Genomic DNA, 22808 nt, shown 5'->3' with positions numbered 1-22808 from the left:
ATACATACATACATACATACATACATACATACATACATACATACATACATACATACATATATACAGACACACATAAAGACAGACAGACATAATTAAAAAGGTAATAGAAATTAGAATAAGCAATGTGAAGCAAAAAAGTAATTAATAAATATATGTACATTTCTCTCGTTCTTAAAAAGAGGAAGTTTTACTTCTTCAACGATAAGCCTGCACATCCAAATTATTTATATTGTTTCATTTTGTTAGTTTAGTGCTTACAGTCTTGGTGCATGGAAAATACACTAAGTTTGCTATGTTATCAAAAAATTCACATAAAGTGACAAAAACACGTCAAGATTTCAACCATACCCTGAAACCGCAAGATACTTTTCAAGGTGTCTTACTGTGATGGAATAGTATATGTACTATGCCATAATGGACTATTATTTTTAATCATTTAGTATGGGATCATTTTCAACATTTAAAACACAACTTATAGTTTTCCTACTCCTGTAATCGATGACTTTGTTGCAATCGCCCATAGCTGCATAGTGAATGCGCAGGCTCACTGAACAAAAGTTATCATCGATCGATGAACATATTTCAAGAAGGCAGGTCTTGGTAGACAACATAACGGAACAATGAGAGCGCGTGACAGGCGTTGAGGTTTTCTTTCGATTTAAATACCTGTGTCGAATACGCGATTTCATGGATATTTACACCTGCAGCTAAGTGACAGAGGTTGTGGTCAGGGAATACACATATCTATATATCTTACCTGGATTTGTCCAATTAACGCTAGTCTTTATACCCTTGATGGAACATGTACATTTTAGTAAGGATGGACTGAAGAGACAGCGACGATACATGCAACATCGATAACAAACATGGATTCATGTAGCCTTAGATCGGAATAGTACGCATAAAATGTATATTAAATCAAAGAAAACGGAATCGGAGATAATTCAGAAACATATATGGATTAATTATCTGAGACAAGTGCACAAAAGGTAAGTTGCTTTCATATAAAGAAAATTTGATGCTAAATGGTGAAAATTAGGGATCAGTCAAAATTTGGTGGAGGGGGTGAAGTGCACGTTGGGGGGGGGGATAAAGTTAGGGTACACACAAATTAGGTTGGATCGTTGTCAGGCCCTGCCCTAGGAAGTGCGGGCGACCAGGGCAGCATGAGGGTCCACAGGCAGCAAAAGCGATGATCGGGGCCGCAAGCAAAACAATTACATTACAGAGTTGATTTTTCTGAAAGCGCGGGGCCCATGGCGGTTGCCTTGTTCGCCTTGCCCTAGGGCCGGGCCTGATCGTTGTCAGGCTTCCCCCAGGACCTTTGTAGTACAAAATACAATGCTTATCCTGAAATGTACAATTATATCGTACACTTCCTGTATGGCACAAAACACATTGTAAGACACATTGTAAAAAGCATGCAAATTTATACGAACATCACCCTAACCCCCAACTCCAACTAAGTCACACAGATTTTCCCTCCAATATAAACATTCAGCACTCCAGTAAAATTAATTTTTTACAAAAATAAAATCCTTTATATTCTTCTAATTGCATTTGCTACCATGATATTCATCGGTAGTACGATAATTACTGTAAAGTCACAGCTGTTACATGCTTTTTATTCTTAAAAAATAGTATTGAATAGGACAGTATAATGTGCTCAAAATATATCAAATATATATTTATCAATATAATATTAACCTTTAGAAGAAAAGTACTATCAATACAATGTGTGTCACACTAGCACGTGTTTACAGTGCGTGTTAACTGAAAGTGCTTTCATGTCATTTTATATTGCTTAGAATACAATAGATAAGCTTCAGTCCTTGATAAATTTAATTTGTACAAGTGTTTCTTTAAAATGATATGTGTTAGCAAAATTTTAGGAGTTCTGGTATACAGTTTCGCAGTTGGAAACGACATTATGGTTCAGACTGAACATATGGAAAAACTATATGTCAACAGTGTAATTAGAGTTTTGTACACCTTCTTAAAACCCTTATTGAATACAGCTAATTTTAGCTCTTCGCTGCCATGAATTTTCTCAGGTAGATATTTTAACTTTGGGTTGATTATAGTCAGACAAGTCATACATACATACGAATTGCTTCGAGGAAGAAGAGACGATCTTTACACCCCGAATATCTGCTAGCTTTGAATGCGATTCCATCCATATGAACATTGCCCATTATACACATATAGATACATGCATACATACATGCATGCATGCATGCATACATACATACATACATACATACATACATACATACATACATATACTTGACGGTTTACAGGGACAGTTTATCAGTGTGTGGTACTCTCAAACTGATACAAATGATTTTCGTACAATATATGAAATATCAATTTGTTGCTTCGTTCAATACACATATGTGTACTGCTATTTCTACGCATGAAAATCAAATCCATATTCCTTTTCAAAAATATTAACACGTACTTAGTAAGCCCAACATGAAGATAAAATTTCACCTCGTCACTTTCCTTTTTCAACCCAGAAATTCATAATCGAGCAGGAATGTCTTAATTTGTATGAGTAGAAAGACTCGTAAGATTTGAATGAGATCGCATAATAAAGAAGTCAAAAACTGACCTGGATAAATGAAACTTATTTTACTAATTGGAACAGATACAAAGGCCCATACCTGTGCATTATAAGTGTTTGAAGGTATGCCCACCTGTCAATTCAGCTGGATGTAGTTATCATTCCTTTTATCTACGAATGACAGAATGCGTGTAATTATTTCAACTCTACATCTCCAAAACATGATAGCTTTAGATTACAAACAGTTAATCACATACGAAAAAGAAAGAAAGAAATTTTAATTTAAAAAAAGGAAAGAAGATTTCACGAATATAAATTTTCCCCGCTTATTACAAAACACTACCCACATAAGAAAAGAAAATATTGACAGACGGACGGACAGTTGGAATGGTTTCTCTTTATCTTACGGCACAACAAAAACTGAAGGTTAGATGTTGCCGAGGCAAGTGAAGCTCCCAAGAACCCATCCCAAGAATACACCACGGTGACCGATCTGATATTGGGAATCCAACGACTGGCCTTCTGGTTAAGTGGTTAGTGTTAGGACTGGTCGGCCAGGTGTCAGGATAATGTGCATTATGATGCCCCAGTGCAGGCAAATGGACAGAAAAAACGAAAATAGTATCCCGATTATTTAATATTTAATAATTTAACGTTTTATATGAAATACGGATAAATGCATTGGATTGTTTATTTATTTACTGGTGTCGTTGTTTATACGTTTGTTTGTGCCTATATATAACGATACAATCTAATTTGTGTATAATTTCGCTGTCCAATGTGCTCGATCAAAATAAGCAGTTTGTGATCGATGCCATTGTTCTCTTTTTGTCCTTAATGTAGAGAATGGGACCATTTAAGATGCCGTTACATGATAAGGAAGTGCTGAAATAAATATGATCGATCTCTTTCATGTTATCTCCCGATATGTCATGTCATTAAATACAGCTTACGTCTCTTTTTTTTTAGCATAAGGCGATTGATTTCATCGAAGAGAATAGGCTGAGACTCACTGTCTGTTACATGTTATTAGCATAGGGCGAATCGTTGATCGAAGAGAATAGGCTGAGACATCCTATCAATGATACCTATTGTTTGGCACAGGTTGACTCAGGGTGACTCATTACATGGAATAGAATAGACTGAGACTCACTGTCTGTTACATGTTATTAGCATAGGGCGAATCGTTAATCGAAGAGAATAGGCTGAGACCTCCTATCAATGATACCTATTGTTTGGCACAGGGTGACTCAGGGTGACTCATTACATGGAAAAGACTTTATATATTTCGTATTAATAGCGTAGGGCAACTCAGTTCATTGAAAAGAATAAGCTGAGACTTCCCATCTGTGATACGTATATTTTAGCATATGCCACTCATTACATGGACGATAATTGACTGAGACTTCCTATCAATGTTATATATTCTTAGTTCAAAGCAGCTCAATACATGGAAGAAAATAGGCTGACATTTCCTATTAAAACTTAAAATAGCATCTGACAGATTGGTAACCTATTTGCAGTGAATCATTTTGTTTATGTCCATTGCGCTGAAGGTGTTCTGAAGAAGCAATTATTAATAATTTTTTAAGAAAAATGGCATTTAAGTGTTCAGCAGAAATATATTAGGAAATTTTTCATATCAATTTCCAAAGGAAAAACATCGAGGGTGAGGTAGGGAACTTGTATGAAACTTTGATTAGTTCTTTACTTATTATGTTGTCTTCAGAATGATGATAGTTCATCAACAGGGTTTCGCGAAAATATTTCTTGTATATATTGTTTGTAGACGAGATGTGCAGATACATTGCACTGTACGAGGAGGAGGGTCAAGAAGTAACTCGTCTAAGATAGCACTGAGATAATGTATAAGGTCCCTCTGTTTCTGCTCTAATCACCTGCACGTTCGAACGTGTCTATTGAACTTTTTGTTATATTCATAGATGAGAAACAACAATATGATGCCATTCTGTAAATAAAAAGAATGTGACATTCGTAAAGTGTGTGTGTGTGTGTGTGTGTGTGTGTGTGTGTGTGTTGAATAAAAATTATGTTAATGGGTTCCACACAGCTGCATGACAATCAATATATATATATATATATATATATATATATATATATATATATATATATATATATATATATATATATATATATATATATATATTGCTTAATATCATCTTCCGTCATATGAACTATCATCCATCATTGCAGCTTGTTTCAAGATAGGTTTCAAGATAGGTTTTGAAAGTTTTACACAGGTTGACAGGTTGACAGAAGGGCGTAAAGAAACGAACAAAATATAAAAACAAATTTCGTAAATGGGGGTGGGGAATCTACAGCTTGTAAAAAAAAATCACAAGTGTGTTCTCCTTGAATCAAAATGATGTGAATGGCGTCCACACAGCTGCATGACAATCAAAACCGATATACTATTGATCATTACGATAGGAAGCAATAATTAGGATCTTTTGGACACAACCGATATGTTCTTGGTAATCACAATCTAAATTACTTGGCCGTTTGGACACAACCAATTAATTGTTCATTATTACAGTCGGGACGATTTGTGTTGTTTGGACAAAACCGGGGTGTTGTTGATCAATGCAATAGGAATGACTTCGGTCATTTGAGCACAATTGATTTATTGTTTATTAGTACAGTCGGAATGACTTTAGTCGTTGGACACAACCTATGTATTATTGTTGGTCATTGCAATCGGAATAATTTCTGTATTTTGGACAAAACCGATTTTTTTTCTTCTTCATATTAAAATCGAATAGAACCGTAAATGACTGGCTAATTGCCAAATAATTTCTTTTTTCTTGAAAGAGCTATAGCTTTGGTAGTGAATGGTTGGATATGTCTGGTCATAGTTTGTAGATGTTCCAAATAGTAGGTTTGTTGGTTCTCGTAATTATTACACAAAATCTATATTTTATGTAAATCACCAGAAAAGAGAATTTGATTTATCCCGAAAAGAAGTTTTAAACTGACTTGAACCCACGTTGTTATTTTTAATACAAGTCCTATACACGTTATATCAACTTGTTATTTGCGATTGCACGAAAGACACAATTGTTCTTAGGGATTCGAACAGACACTGTGAATGAAGAAGATTTGTCGTTTGAGCTTGCCCGCATTTAAATCATTTCTTTCGTATATTTTATTTCATATTTTGGTTACATGGGGAGAGGTGGTAGCGTGCATATTTTTCTTTCTTCTTTGAATTTTCGCCACCCCCACCCTCCAGATCTTTACGAATAGTCTTGCTCAGATTTGGAGAAAAACAGATATTATGATATCCATTATATTAGTTCAAAAATGGTCTGGAGGTAAAATATGCAAAATATACTGGTTGGAAAGAAATTCTCAGACTCCTTTACTCCACCCACATAAAAATCAATGGTCGGTCTCTTAGATGACATGTGTGTACCATGTGTTTTCTATGTTCCCTGTGTATTTAGTTTCACATGTACAAAGCCTCCGGGGCTCCGATTGGCTGAGTGGTCTAAAGCGCTCATCGTTCCGGATCACTGCCGTCTCACCTCTGTTCTGCGTTGGTTCGAGTCTTAGGCTCAGCTAACGTGGGTTCGTGAGAAAGCTCGCCAGTAGCTTCTCGTGGCTCAGTGGTTCATCGCGGGGTTTTCCAGGGTTCTTCCTCGACCAGTTTTACTGGCCGCCATGTAAAGCCTATCTTGTGCTGAAAAATTGGCGTTAAACTTTACAACAACAACAACAAAGCCTACTTTAATAAACCATCTAGCATCAGATAAACATAATACGAACGCTTCATCCATATCATAGCATAGGAAGCATGGAAGCCTGAAATAGGATTTACAGGCGTGCGAGGCCAAGTCTCCAAAGATAAATGACCCAGGTACTTTATATTGGGTCAGAACATAAGGGTTTGACTTAAAATTTGGATCCACTAAATACCAAGGGACTGACCCCCAAGAATAACTAAAACTGTCTGAGAACTCTATACTAAAGTATATTGATGTTTATCGTCTTCTTTGACTTTATGGAAGAACAAACTGAGAACCAGTCCTTCCTGCCTTTTAAGCAGTTCAGTTTGGTTTCGTTACTGTTTATCAAAGCTCCACTTTTCAGCCTTTCAAGGTGTTCAACCGAAATTGCTCAGAAACACAATCTTCCAGCCCTGTATCTGAATCAGAATTGATACAAGTAGCAGAAAATATGACTCTCGTTTACACCATCTTCATACCGTTACAACCACAGAACGACTCTTGATTATTTCTAGAGCAAACACAAATAATCAGGGATGTTTTCTCTTTTTCTTCAAGCAATTCAGAATTAAATACGTCATGTATTTGTCTTATCTCGTATAACTATGATTGTTAGAAAACTCGGAAAGAAGAACTTTGAAACGGAATTCAGTGAAAGAAGTTTTATATTCTTCGATATATTTTGAGCTTTTTGCACTCATTTACAAAATGCCATACATGCAAATTGAAATTTAATGTTAATTTTTAATTTTTCACCCGAAGCAGAATTAGAATAAACAGTAAACGATAGTGCAAGAGAAAGTGATCATGTATGGTTGCGGCTGAAGAGAGAAAAACGAAGATTATGTTGAATTGAAAGTTCGTGTACTTTTAGCAATATGTACTCTTATGCCCCATTTTCAGGTAAAGTTGTGATTTTATGAGCCAAAGGAACTTGTACATAAATTTGCTTCTGTATGAAGTTAAACATATATTAAGTTAAAGTAGAGACCACTCCGGTGGCCTAGTGGTTAGACTCGCAGAGGTGGGCAAATTTTCCAGTGCAGGTGCCGCATATACAAATTTACACCTTGTCGCGGGCCGCATAGTTCATTAAGTAAAATAATATTTGAAATAGCAAAAACAAAAGGTTTTTATAAATAACATCTAATTAATTTTCAGTTGTTAATATGTTGTTAATATTTGAAAACTTAAGCTTCAAAAGAAGCACATTTATTTGATAAACAGTAACAAACAGAGTCAGTGCGAATGATGACTTGTTCCTAGGCCGCACGAAAACCCTTGGCGGGCTGCATGAAAGCCCTTGGCGGGCCGTAGCTTGCCCACCCCTGTGTTAGAGCGTCCGTCTCGAGTGCAGGAGGACGCGGGTTCGGATCCCGGCCGAATCATACCAAAGGTTTATACAAATAGTACTAGCAGCTCTTGGCGTTCAGCATTAAGAGGTTAGTGTTAGGACTGGTCGGCCTGGTGTCAGGATAATGAGACTGGGTGGGACATCATGCTACGTATCAGCGGCATGATGTCCACAGTGCTAGACTTCACAACATACTGCATACATGTTAGTGATATGACTGAAAAATTGTTAAAGCTACGTTAAAAATACCCACCCCACCCCTCCACACACACGTTAATGCAGAAACTTGTGTGGGAAGATTTGTTGGTGATTCGGTTGTTGTTTGTTATTTCTATATATATATATATATATATATATATATATATATATATATATATATATATATATATATATATATATATATATATATATATATATATATATATAAAATATGATTCTGCAATTGTTTATGTAAAGAGTTCCTATGAATCATTGGCGAGGCTTCAGTTACCATTATCATATTGCTTAAGATAGCTGTTTTTGTACACGCATCGTACGATTAGATTTGACATCGGGTAATACTGAGTGATAATTCACGCAGGTGATATACTTTAAACAACAAGGAAAAGTCAAACTGATATTTGCCGTCTGCTGCAACAGTTGTGACGACTTTTGTACTCTTTCTGGTCAGGAACACGTCTGTAAAGTAACACGATAAGCTCCATTCTGGCAGTTATCTGCAAGTGTGGATTCCCAGACTACTTGCTATGGATAGAAGCAATAATGTCCACTCTAGTGAGACTGCGACATGACTCATTCAGGTAGTTTGTCAAAGGTTCTACAAAATAATTGTTAAAATATGAGCAAATTGCACGAGGTCTTTTCCTGCAAGTCGATCAGTTAAAAAGCCAACGAAGAGTGTCTGAAACCAAAAGGTATGGACTTACTAACAGTTTATAAGTTAATTTTCTGTTATTTCATATATATATACATATATAGTAAAACCGTGTGATACGATTTGTGTTAAGTGGAACCCGAGAGAAAAACTACAGACTTTGGATGGATGATTAATTTCCACTGCACAAGCTGGAACAGTGGATGGGATCTGAGACAACAAAAATGTTTTTGGTTTGGTTTGGGATATATGTTTACTGGCACGTCAACACGTTAAGAAGCTTGCCGTTAGCTTGTCGTGAGTCGGTTGTTCTTTCCGGGGTTTTCCCGTTGTTGCAGGCCAAATTAACCCCTGCCCAGATTAAAGCCGGGTATAATTTGGCCCAGGCCAGAGTATACTTCGGGTGATAAAGTGTCATAGGCTAAACTATGCCCGGGGTTGTAAAATAGCCTGGGCCAGATCATACCCCTTCAGGCCAGAATATGCCCCACTGGTATATTAAATTAATATTTACTTATCGTTCTGGTCTTTACTTGTAGCAGGAAAACATGAACAACAATCATCACCGCCTTTTCTGAGTTTATTGAGGTATGTTTTAGCTTCAGCTTAAAGAAGTAAGAATACCACTGTGATTTAAAAACTAGAACATATTGATGGGAGTGTTGGAAATGTAATAGTTAATCAATACAATTGGACTGGAAGAACGTGAAGTATATATTGTATCATGATTCTTGATTCCTTCTTCAAGTTTTCCACAAAAAGCTCAAACTGTTGTGCATTGACACTACCACGATAGTGTACCACATGATTAACACTGTCTCTGGATAATCTTATCTTGTATGTATATACCTTGACAGACTACGAGTACGACTGAAACATGTCACTTAACTTACCTGACAAAGCTGAATCCTCAATAAAATGTTGAAAAATTAAGTAATTCTTGTGTATATCGCTTAACACTATTGATATCATCTGGGTATAATTTGACCTGAGGGGTATGAATTGGCACAGGCCATAATACCCCCGGGTATAATCTAGCCTAGGCCGCTTTAACCCCAGGTTTACTCCGGACTGGGGGTATACTATTGACTGTTACACCGGGTTCTGTCTCCATGATTTGTACTGGCCACCATGTATAGCCAGCCTATCCTATGATGAAAAATGGCGTTAAATCCTACAACAACAACAACATCTTATTCATATCATCTTTACTTGTTATTGCGTCTTATTCGTGTTTTCTCTACGATAGAACATATCATTGGCGGTTCAAAGAATATCGTTCGTTGGAGTGTGAGGTTGAGAGTAGGGGTATTGAACACGTAAGTAAGGGGTTTGTTGGATCGAATACATGGCGGGGCCCAGTTGACAAAGTCCAGTGAAGCTCATGCACTTTAAGCGCTTTCATGGCAAAGCATAATTGTAACCATGTAACTCTAACGAAGATTGCCTGTATGAGTAGTTCTAGTTATATGCGCTCATTTTTTTTGGGGGGGGGGTGACGCCGCGTCCACCCCCACCGCTAAGCACTCCTGCAATAATTCGTCGAACTAGTCACCATGTATAGCGAACAGTAGTATTTTTTTTTATTAGACGAAGGGAGATTTATTCTCGAGTTCAATGTATCTTAGACAAGTATACTAGAATTCTGAACAGTAACCGGATGGCATCATTAAATTTCCTAAGTTGTTTTCATTGTTTGCTGCTGAAACGCGTTGGCAGAATAAAAAGTAAATAATTGATAACTGATAACGTTTTGGCATGAACTTGAAAATGAATATTTAATGAAAATTGTTCGTAAAGAATCAGATTATTTCGCATGAGAGGTATACCATTAGTTTATTATGCGTACCGTCAAAGGATTAGAGCTTACCTGGAGACGTAAACAGTCGGTTTACCGGGACTTTGAATTATTAACATCAGCAAATACTTAAAGCTGTTCGGGTGGCCGAGTGGTCCAAAGCGCTCGCCTTACTGGCCACTGCCATATCACTTCTGTCCGCGTGGGTTTGAATCTCGGGTTCGCCCAACGTGGATATGTGAGAGTTTGCCAGTAGCTTTCCGTGGGTCGGTGACTCATACGGAGTTTTCTCTGGTTCTGCGTCTATCATTTATAGTAAAGGCCATATATAGCCTATATCCCCACCCCCAATATAATGTTGTATGTGTAACATTTTAACAGACTAAATAAGCAGAGCTTAGAAGTTAATGGGGTTATAAGTTCTAAATGATAAATACTGACACCAAAAGAAGTATCTATTTTAACAGATAAATATTTTTTTTTCTTCTGCAATTTTAGCGCTCTTGGGATTGATAATGAAAACATGTTTCTATCTTGAAACATGTGCCACTTTTGAAGTAAGTATTTCGCCTCTAACATGAAAAATGAACAAAGCTCTACTTGCTTACACCGATTGTGATCTATTTACTTCATCACACAAATGTTTCACCTCATCAATAGCCTGAAGGTCTTTTCCGTCGCATCCTAGAAAAGACCTCGAGTATAAATAGCGAGGCCATTATGAACTGGGCACCAGCTCTTGGATTTTATCAGCAGAATTTCGATGCCATGAAACGGAATTTTTTAGTACAAATACAGGAGTAACATTTTTACAATAAAATTAAATGTGCGGCTATTTTACTGATTGTTGAAATATAGTCGAACGTTGTTTGCAATACTTATCATATCGCACATACAGCCAGTGAGTGAAGAGATGTACGATTTTTTTAGATGATTATATGGCGAAATTCAATACAGAACTAGCTCCCTGCATATTGAATGGCTTAAATCCATAACAACAGAGTGAGCTAGAAAGAATTATAAACAACGACGAATACAAACTTTATCAGTTGGTTGATTTTTGTTGTTTGGTTGTTGTTGTTGGAGATGTCTTGTTTTAAAACACTGATTACTTCTCTTTAGGCATTATGGGATCACAGACTACATGCAATGTTTACTTACCTCAGAAATGAAAGAGCTTGACAACATGCAAAACTACGCACTGAAACTGAACATTTGACAATATAAGTGCTCCAGAAGCATAGACAATTTAACTTTTTGCAACAAAAACGCCCATGTTATCACGGTTTTGATTACACAGAAGTTTACTTAGTTTAAATTACAATCAAGATTTAAAAAAATGAGATTGACCTTAGTAACTCATGAAAATTAACATGAGGTGTTTGCAACAATTGTGTTGTTTTTGTACGTGAGCTGGTCGGGGTAGCGATACTATCCAAAATTGGAATAATGTAAATCGCCAGATAGAAGAGGTTCTTACTTACCTATTTAAAAAGAGCTAGAATTCAGTAATGTTATTTCTTGGTAGCCAAGTCTTATAGTTATTGTGGCTTTTAGCATAAAAGTTTGCAGTTTGAGTCGCACTTTGCAAATAGTCACGTGCCCTTAAGAGGAAAATATCGCCTGTTCTTGGATTTGCGAAAATCAATATCTCGGTAATTTTAGAAGATACCTTTGGCTAACTTGATGTGTGCAATTAATTATACCACTGATTTAATAATTAGACTAGTTTGAACTGTCTCGAAACTCAGACAGTTGTGTTAGGAAAGGATGAAATGACAATTCCGGCGTCACTTGCAATCGAGACATTATATAAGAAGTTATACATTATAACTATTACGTTTGTGTGTGTGCGAGAGAAAGAGAGAGAGAGAGAGAGGGGGGGGGGAGAGAGGGAGTGGGAGGGATGGAGGGAGGGTGAAAAAGCAGTTCAGTTAAACATTTGTGGAACAAAGTTCCTTGCAAGATTCAAATGACCAAATATAAACGTATTATGCCTAGGACTGATCCGGAGAGCCACAAAACCTGAGAGTTTCTTCGTTTATTTTTATTCAATTATTAGAAAGAAATTTATCTCGAGCAGTTAAATGATAGACAAAACAATCAAAAGAAGAGGTTGTTCGTTTGTATAAAGACATAACACTGTTCAAAAGGTTCGTTTTGATTCGATGTTTTCTCGATTGCATCAAATACTATCTTTATTCAAACAAAAGTGATAAGGAATACAGTCTCTCTTCATCAAAATCTCCAGAATTACGGAGGAAACAACGTTTTTACCAATTGCATCATTGTTTGGTCTCAATCTTCAAAGAAAAGAAACAAAAGTCTCTTTCTTCTATAACAATAGTTGGCATCATTTAAGGGTAAGTTTCACAACTCATCCTAGTCCAAGTTTATCCGATTGGTTATCAGTTGCATGGGTTCTCTCCAATCACTTCACACAATGGTCGTGCATTAGCCAACGGAATGTTGGGCTTATTTAACCAATATAATTCGAGCAGATGAGTATATAAGCGGGTGATTTGGACATTTATAGATTTCAAAATTGGCGATAGAGGAAGGGCCATGACGATAGAAGTTAAGCTAAGAGATGAATAAAGGAAAAAGGCGATGAAATTCAGGATATTATATATGATGGGAGACAAGCACGAGCCTAAAAACCCAAATCTCGAAACCTGTTGGAATTAAAAAGCATTTCTCAAAATAAACAAAATAACAAAATCTCATTCAGACATTTTTCTTCATTATTTTAGAGAAACGACGTATAGTGTATAAAATACGGAAGAGTTCCTTGAGCAAGTCTAACTCTAGTGATTAATGACTACTGTTCTGTGATTGTAATTACGGGTTTCTTTCCGGAGTCGTGAATTTATCATGGATTACTCCGAAACGGTCCGAGACGAGCTGTGGTTGTTTCATAGGTTTCCTATAAGGAGTGTTACTTTCCTGGACGACGCAAGAGATAACGCTAGCTTCGAAATAAATCTCCTAAAGCTTAGGCGTGCAGATGTTCGCAGCTAACAGAAATACGACTAAAACCACCTCTAGAACGGTGCATTATAGAAAACAGGGTTGCATGGAACTACGGAGATTAGAAACATATTGGCCCATTGGTCGATTGAATGAACCAGTGTGTTGTCCAGAGTTCCATCCAATCAACTTGTGGGGGGGGGGTATGAAGAATGTATTTATGGGGCGTAACCCTTGAATCTCTGAAACGCTGAACCAATAATATGAAGACGTCTCTTGAAAAGGAGACAATTCAAATTGTATAAATGATTATATAATTTTAAAGTCAAATCCATAACACCCAGCTCCATTAGACAACACGTACATTCTTTTCATCAAATCGTTTTGCAAATTTTGCTCACAGTCTGCGCCATTTTTACGTCGCAGAAATTCTAGAGCTAAAAACACTGTATAATATTTTTTCTCAGCTTTTAAGTTACGCATTTTCCACGTGTCAAATAGTTCGTGGCAATTGATTTTCGAGGTAATGTCATTCACAGTATATATCATTGATTACAAATGTGACCTACCACAGTCTCCAGCAAAACGTTGTACAACAAGCTCACTTTGAAAATGAACTATTTTTACGAAAACTAAATTTAATAATCAGGTAACATGTATTCCAAAGTGCACTACAAATTTACTTACATGGGGATTGTTTAAAATTTGGTATATATATATATATATATATATATATATATATATATATATATATATATATATATATATATATATATATATATATCTGGAAATATATGACATTGTCAACTGCAATTCAATATTTATGTCCCTGTCGATTACCCCAGTAATAATTAAGGTTGTCCCTGTCATTACCTACAAAACGTCGATGGCAAACACATGGCGCAGAGTGTTTTCTAATTGGAATTTATGCAGTTTAATTAAGGTTAATGACTGTAATGATTGCGATTAATTCTAAATTTGGAAACGTTCTTGTGTCAATTCAGATTCACCTTTGCGAATACCGGATGTGAATGTTAAGGAAGCTACTGGCAATTTCATGAAAAGGTGCCCCCCCCCCCCACATTTGTTATATTCTTCACAAATGTATTTAATGTTCGTGTCACTGCTTTTGGGAAAATACGTGACAGATGTTTTAGGCCAATCAATTTGTAACGAAAAAACGGATGTTCCTGGTTCAGAAAGTTATTACAATTGGCAGATGATGCTTGCTCGCATTTTGTACTCTTCTTTTTAGATCAGTGGTAACAAAATAACCAATATGGTAATACATTCGTGAAAAGAACCATTAACAGACGTTACCAGACTGTAGACATCATAATTAGAGCGGTCTTATCTGGGCTAAAACTTGCCACCAGTCCGGAGATGAAGCCAGGTTGCAGATGACGATTTAGGATGGTTTCGCTGGAACAGCATCAGTACTTACAAATTCCGTTAATATTATCCAAAAATAACACAACAACAAACAATAAATTCATTTGACTCGCTTAGTTAAGGAAATGTATGAAATGCAATGTTTCACTTCTAATTGTGTGCAGTCAAATCCACGTGTTTACTTCAATTTTGATAGTTATATGTGTCAATTGACATCAATGTCATTTGTTTGTAGACGACACGCAGTCTTGTGTAAGCTTCATACGGTAAGACAATATTGCATTAATTTCGTAAAACTAATTTAGTGTTACAAAAACCATCCAAGATTGCTACATCATAATGTGTAACTCTAATGGCGGAACACCAGTTTTAATCATTCTAATTCTAAGGTTTTAATTTCCCGTGCAGCCATGCTGATTTTGTTCACAGTATGTCCGTCGGAAACTTTATCAAATTATTGAAGCACGTACATAGGAAAAAGCACAACTCGCTGATTAAATTGGTTAAAGTTCATGTCTAACCAAGCCAACTGTTTGTTCATAAGGACGGATATCATCTCGGCTTAAGTGGCTTCAATCACCCTCACCAACAAGTAATGGGGATCCTGTCCTAGAAGCTTACATAGGTGTTGTTCTTTCCAGTTCTATGACTGAAGGAAGTAAAATGCATCACTCAAGACACGATTTCAATATTTGAAATAGGAATCGAACTCTGACGTGATGCAATAGTCAAAATCCACAAAGTTGTACAGAAATTTAACGAATGTTCGATTGGTTTGTTTTCTGTACGCTTGGAATTAGATGACCACTGCACTATAATCCCTGAACAAATTTTATCAAAGCCACACTGGTATGATATCAAAGTCACACTGGTATGATACATATATTTAGTTGAATAATAATATAGTCTTCTAAGAAAATAAGACAGAATTGGAAAACCACTTTGTACGAAATATCTCAGTAAAAAAGACAAATTCAGTTCAGAAATTTCGAAACTATATTTCAGAATTACTCACCTGATTAAGGGGAAAAAACTGTTTTACCTCCTTTCTGTACTATTGATACAACATAATTTTCAGTACAAAATTCTCCATAGATTTCTCTATACGAATAGTAGATAGTTTAAAATAAAAATGTATGAAATATATATGTGTACCTTTGGTAAAGAAGATGGCCGGACTATGTTACCTGTAGATTCGTTTTTGTTTGTTTTAAATTATTTTGCGATGTCATTTTGTGAAAACAGAGTTGATACGTTTTATGATAAATATAATATTGAGTTAGATGTCACGGAAAAATACCATAGGAGTTTGAATTTGGAATTCACTAGACTGTGCGTGCGCTTGTAAGTAGTGAAGGGGGATATTATAGCGTCAATGGGACTTATCATTAAAAATACCCTTGGGAACATATAGCGTCAAGGGAAATTTAACATGGAGAAAAATCGTGGGAACATATAGCGTCAAGGGAAATTAACATGGAGAAAAATCGTGGGACTGTTGAGCGTCAAGGGGATTTGAACATGGGAATAGGGGACTGTATAGCGTCAAAGGAATTTAAACAGGGTGGGACTGTATAGCGTCAAGGGAAATGGAACATGGGATTTTTTTTTAAAAAAAAAAATAAAAAAAATAAGAAAGGGGTAGGCAATTCAAAGGCTATCTCTTTTCGAGAAATATGGGGGCCCTGAAAAGGGCCTTTGGGTTTTTCTTCTTCTTCTTTTAACTTCTTAACTTCTTCCACCATCCTCTTATTTTGTCCATTATTCCTTTCTTCTTTTTCTTTTCTGTTTCCGGCAGCCAGTCCGGGTGGCCCATGGCCCGGAACTTCTCTTGGATTTTCATCCAGTTTGTGTTCAGTTTATCGAATTCATCCCTTTTTTTCTATTTTCTTCTTCTTTTCTTTCATTATACCACTTTTCTTTGATCTTCTTGACCTCTTTGGTCAGCACATTCCTCATTAGTTCTTCAGCTTTCTTAAGTTTTTCTAACCCCCACTTCGCGAAACACCAATCTGTCCATTCTACAATGTCTTCTAGAAAGAACCTTGCACTCGTCACATGATCTATCGCTTCTTTTAACTTACCCACTTTGACATACGGTGGGTTAATTAAACCTCTGATTCTCTTCTCCTCATCCTCTATCATTTCTTTTACAATATTTACGGATAAGTGGAGGCTGGTTACTTGTCTTGAGACGAAGTCTTTTGTCACTGCATACCTCCATTCCTGTTCAACCCTTTCTACTACACTCAATCCATCCACCATCCAATACCAACTTCCCATAAGATCGTTGTATAAAGCTGAAGCTGCTGGCATCTTCTTGTTTGCTTATTCCGTAGAATGGGTTCCAATGGCCAACACTGTTAGTTTTATGCTGAAAGCGCGTACGTGATGGAAAACATCCCCTAAAAACATAAAATTGATCTTACCTAGATCATGACCTAACAACGCGCGGACGTGAAGGAAAACATCCCCCTACTTTTTCATTTAATATAATATAACCCCAACTATACTCTTCACATACGCTAAGAAACCCATAATCTACTATTCACACAAACATACCTGAGCTCTTACAAACACAAACACACAATCACACAAACACATACCCTCACATTTTTAAAAAAAAAGAGTGTTTATATTCACACTACTCTACCTACACACATTGGCAAATTAATAGTTATTTCTTTTCTAGAGTATTGGGTAGCCCTGAAAAGGGCTGTTTTTTTTTGAACTCCTGATGCACCTATCTAATGGTTGCACCTTCCTGGCCTGGCGCCACACACGCATCTTCTTCCCCAATCTTCTTTCACCTTTCTTCTGGGGAGCGCAGAGGGAGGATGATTCGCTTCAACACCCCAATCCTCTGTCTCGGGAATATTGAACGACATCCTCTCTTCTCTTTTCTTTTCCTCTTCTTCCCTCTCTCTTCTCTCCTCCTCTTCCTTCTTTACTCTTGCTTCTTCTACTATAGCCTCCGCTGATAGTTCGTTTACTATGCGCCTGGCATATTCCAGGTGCATCTGGAGTTCTAACAGTTTCACTATTCTGCTAGTCATTCTTCTGGCTGTGTTGATCAATCAACAAGGGTAGCTAGACTGCCCAGCGAGTTTCAATTTATAGTGAAAGCGCGGACGTGATGGAAAACATCCCCTAATAACATAAAATTGATCTTACCTAGATCATGACCAAAAAACAACAACGCGCGGACCTAAAAGAAACACTCACTCACTTTTTTATGCTACCCATCACTATTGTAAAATTTTTTATAAATCACTTCAATAGACTATCACATAAGCAAAGCAATCCAATCTAACCTCAAATATACACCTCAAACACCAAAAAGACATCATTTTAATCTACTATCCACACCAACCTACTTGATCACTTACAAACACACAAACACACAATCCTATACACAAACACATACCCTCACATTTTTTGAAAAAGAGTTAGTGTTTATTTTCACACTACTCTACCTACACACATTGGCAAATTGATGGTTATTTCTTTTCTAGAGTATTGGGTAGCCCTGAAAAGGGCTGTTTTTTTTTTGTTTGCTATGGCATTCTTTTTTAGTTTCTAAGAATGCGATGTCCTCTGAGGATAGACTTTCTGGCGATAGGTCTGCTTCTTCGGAAAGAGAAGAAGAACTCTTTGGTGTCGATACGACAATCGACAAAGCCTCTGTCAGCTTCAGGTTGCTGCTGCTGCTGTTGCTGCTGTTGCTGCTGTCTCTGAAGTCTGTACTTCTCTGTCCATTCTTCTTTTTCCCTGTTCATTTCTTCTCTGAAGAGCTCTTCTATCAGTTAGTTAGTTAGTTGGATTATAGTGGTTTTCGTTCTTTTGAACATGTACCACTTTTTTATTCACGCACTGCGTGATTTTTAATTACTCCTGGGGGAAGGAAAAGGAGCCTCATCCCCCAGGCTTTTATGTACTCAAAGAGTACTTTTTAATTTAGCCACTCAGGTGTAGGACTAACTAGTCCTTAACAACCTGACTGAAAGGCTAATAGACATGAGTGGGAATAGTCACACCACACACTCGTGTTTCTTAGTTGGATTGAAATGCCCCAGGTGTCAAACCAAGCAGTATGTGACTCCCGCCACGATTGGTCGGCAGCGATGACGTCACATTAGGACACCCGGTCTTGTGGCATTGACGAAGTGGCCCGCTTTTTTGATATCATCAATTGCCTTTCCCAGTCCGATATTCCGGTAGACAGAGCCTTCCTTTTTTCCACTCTGTTTAGGTGGTGCAGGTTCATCAGCTTCATCGCCGCTGGATGATGATACTTCCAGGGCCGCTGCCAGCGTGGAAGTTTCAAATTCTTCAGTGTCGTCTGCCAACATTGCCTGGATTTGGCTGAGTATGTTAGTAGAAATAGCTGTGGAAGCTTGATTTAAAAGTTCAGCCAGATGTTGTTTAAGAGACAAGGAGACGGTTAGGAGTATTTTTTTTTTTTATTTTATTTTTTTTTTTTTTTTCGTTTTCTTTTTTTTTTTATTCATGAATTCCTTATTTATTTTGATTCCCTATCTTATTGGTTTGGAATGAAAACTTGTTTTATGGTTGTTTGTATGTTATTATGGAGTCCTGTTTTAATTAATTCCTATTTTCCTGTTTCAATTTTTTGTGGCCTTAATTGGTTTTTATTATTCGGGGTATGAACGGCTGTGTCAGTTTGTGAACCTACGAGACCTAGCAGGCCGTCATAATTCCCAAACAGTGATTTTGTAATATTCGTCCTTAACTGGTTTTTATTATTCGGGCTATGAACGGCTGTGTCAGTCTGTGAACCCACGAGACCGAGCCGGCCGTCATAATTCCCAAACAGTGATTTGTTATATTTTTAACTGGTCTTTGATTTACTTTCTTAGATTTTTTTGAGTAGATTGGATTCGTGTATAAAACTTATGATATTTTTGAATGTTAGATTAATATTGGGGTTTGTGTTCATCAAGAATTCTGGGTATGTTGTAGGGGATCCAATTTTATGCTGTTTAACTTTAAACTTAGCCCTTTCTTTTTCAAGTGTATGGCAGTTGTTAAAAATATGCTCTATGTCTTCTGGGACCCTGCAGTGGTAGCAGTTAGGGTTATGTGGTTGTGGTCCTATGTACTGTCCGAAGCTGTTAGCCAGCTTGGTTTTGCCCGTGAGTATTCTATTTATGAATTTTTGTTCACTGCCTTTTGTTTTGGGTGGTTTCCTATTTCTACATACTTCTTTAATGATGGTTTTTAGTTTCCTGCCTTGAGTGCTTGTGTTCCATAATTCCTGCCATTTATTATCAATGAGGGTTTTAGATATGCTATTGAGTTCGCATATGCTATAATCTAGGTTGATGTGAGTGGTTTCGTTTAGTTTTTGTTTAGCTGTTATATCTGCCATATCGTTACCTGGTATGTTAATATGGGATGGTATCCACATAAATTCTACTTGTAAGTTATTATTGTTCAGTATTTTTAACAATAAATTGGTTTGCCTAAGATAGTTTTCTCTTGATTTGGTGTTGTTATTAAGTATTGAGTTTATGACGCTTAGCGAGTCACTTATTATTACCGCTTGGGGTATTTTGTTCTCTTTGATCCATTTGAGTGCTTCAAGTATGGCCCAGAATTCAGCTGTGTATATAGAGCAGAGGTTAGGTAGTCTTCGTCCTACTTTAATGTTAAGTTCGGGGATTACGTAAACTGCTGCTGTTCTGGGTGGTTCTGTAATTTTGGATCCATCAGTGTAAATCTTAATGTAGTTGCAATATTTTGAGTTGATTTCTTCTGTACAGATTGTGTTTAGTTTGAGTTCCTGTTCGTTTTTATTGCCATATTTCGTAATGAGGGTGTTAACTGTGGGGTTGATATTTATCCATGGTTCTTTGTCATAGTGATTTGCAATTTCTGCTTGGAGTTTGTCTATAGGAAGTTGTTCAACTAATTGATGGACTAATTTCCCTGCTGGTATGTTTTGTGATAATTTAGTTCTAAAAGGTATGTTGCATTTATTTATAGCTAGCCGGGTGGGGTGTGTGTCGGGGTGTGTTGTTAGCCTGGCTGCATATCTGAGGGTGAGTTCTTGTCTTCTAAGGTGGAGCGGCAGTTCTCCAGTTAAGATTTGAAGTTCCACTAGTGATGTGGATGGTAGTGCACCAGTGCAAATAATTAGGGCCTTTCTTTGTATGCTATCTAGTTTTTTGAGGTTATTTTGCGGTGCCGAGTTGTAAATTTGGCATCCGTAATCTAGTTTAGATCTAATTAACGATTTATATAAAGCTAGTAAGGTTTCTTGATTGGATCCCCAGGTGGTTCCTTTAAGGGTTGTAAGGAGGTTAAGGTCTTTATTGCACCTTTTGACCAGTTCGTTTATGTGGTGTCCCCAGTTTAGCTTGGAGTCATAATGCATTCCTAAAAATCGTGCTACATTTACGAATTTAATTTCTTGATTTTGGATGGTGAGTTTGGGAAACTGATTTTGTAATTTACGTTTGGTGGTGAATAATACTGCTATGGTTTTTTCATGGGATATTTTGAAACCCCATTTATCAGCCCATTTCCCTATTTTGTTTAAACTTGTTTGAATATCGCTGATTACTTTGTGGTTGGATGGGTTTCCTGCTCTCCATAATCCACTATCATCAGCAAATTGTGAGAGTTCAATTAGTTTTGATGGTAAGTTGGTGTCCAAGTCATTAATCATGATGTTGAAAAGGGTTGGGCTGAGTACGCTCCCTTGTGGTGTACCGTTTTCAAGTGTGTGTGGTTCAGAGTAGGTGTCGCCGACTCTGGTTGATATTTTACGGTCAGCGAGGAAGTTTTCAATGAATTTAAACATTCGACCTGTGATGGCGTAGTGGTTGAGTTTGGCTAATAAGCCTTTGGTCCATACAAGGTCGAATGCCTTTTCGAGGTCAATAAATACTGCAATTAAATTCCTATCAGCTTTGCGTTTGGAGTTGAACGCCAATTTAATTGCGGTTTCTAATCGTATTAGTTGATCCGTGGTGGATCTTTTGTTTCTAAATCCGCATTGATTATCGGAGATTAAATTATTGCTCTCTAGGTGGTGTTTGAGTCGGTTGGTGACTATAGTTTCCATGATCTTACAAATGTTGTTTGTTAGGGAAATGGGTCTGTAGGAGCTAATATCGTTAGGGTCTTTTCCTTGCTTCGGTATTGGAATTACTATTGCGTGTTTCCATTTATCGGGTAGTTTGCCTGAGGTCCATATTTGGTTTAGTAATTTAATAATTGTTTGTTTAATGTTATTTGGGATATTTTTGTATATTGTGTATCCTATTTGATCTTCCCCTGGGCTAGTTTCGTTTTTGGTTTTCAATGCTAGGTCCCATTCGTAAGTTGTAATGTCTTTATTTAGGTTCGAGACTTTGGGACCGAGGTCTTTAAAGAGATTACTATGGGTTCTTTCTACTTTGTCCCTATGTAATTGAAATGCTGGGGTGTGGTTGGTGTTGCTACTCATATCTGAGAAATGCTGAGCTAGTCGGTCAGCCTTTTCTTTATTAGTAATGGCTCCAGCTATTTTTGGAGTGGTGTTAGTTGTCTTTCCTCTAATTGATCTAATCTTATCCCAGACTTGTTTGGTACTAGTTGTGATATTGATATTCGTGCAGTAATTATGCCAAGTTGATTCCTTTGCCTGTTTAATTATGTTTTTAAGGTTTTTCTCCTTTTGTTTATATATAGTGAAATCAATAGAGTTTTTAGTGCGTTTGAATTTATTGAGGGCTTTTTTCTTATCAGTGATGGCTTGTTTGCATTCATCATTCCACCATGGGACTCCTTGTTTATGTGGGTTACCACTGGTTTTGGGTATGTTAGTGGTGGCTGCCTTTAGAATGGTATCAATCAGGTCTTCGTAATATTTATTAATATTATCATTTTCTATGTTTTTGGTGTCTATTTTGCTTAGTGTTTCATTAAATGAGGTCCAATCTGCTTTTGAATATATCCATCTAGGGGTTCTTTTTAGCGAGTTGTATTGGACCGTCATCTTCTTCTTTTTCCACGGTCTCCTCACATTCCATCTTTAAAGTTTCTCCACTAGGTAAAGAGGGATAACAGTCTTCCATGGTTTCTAGTAATCTAGG

The 22808-nt window shown here is 36.9% G+C and overlaps 1 protein-coding gene across 1 annotated transcript in view; it reads left to right on the top strand.

Annotated features, from left to right (window-relative positions):
- The first annotated feature begins 627 nt into the window (after positions 1-627).
- The window catches only part of LOC149770827 (uncharacterized), a 122768-nt gene continuing 100587 nt past the window's right edge, over positions 628-22808 (top strand). Inside the window, exon 1 of the mRNA XM_089949067.1 lies at positions 628-989. The gene's annotated coding sequence lies outside the window, so the exon portion shown is untranslated. The remainder of the gene's footprint in view (positions 990-22808) is intronic.

Source organism: Sinohyriopsis cumingii, unplaced genomic scaffold, assembly GCF_028554795.1.
Source record: "Sinohyriopsis cumingii isolate HCF-2022 unplaced genomic scaffold, ASM2855479v2 utg002264l, whole genome shotgun sequence".
Taxonomy (NCBI): domain Eukaryota; kingdom Metazoa; phylum Mollusca; class Bivalvia; order Unionida; family Unionidae; genus Sinohyriopsis; species Sinohyriopsis cumingii.
Note: the sequence above shows the minus strand (reverse complement) of the source record. Positions and strands in the feature narration are given on the sequence as shown.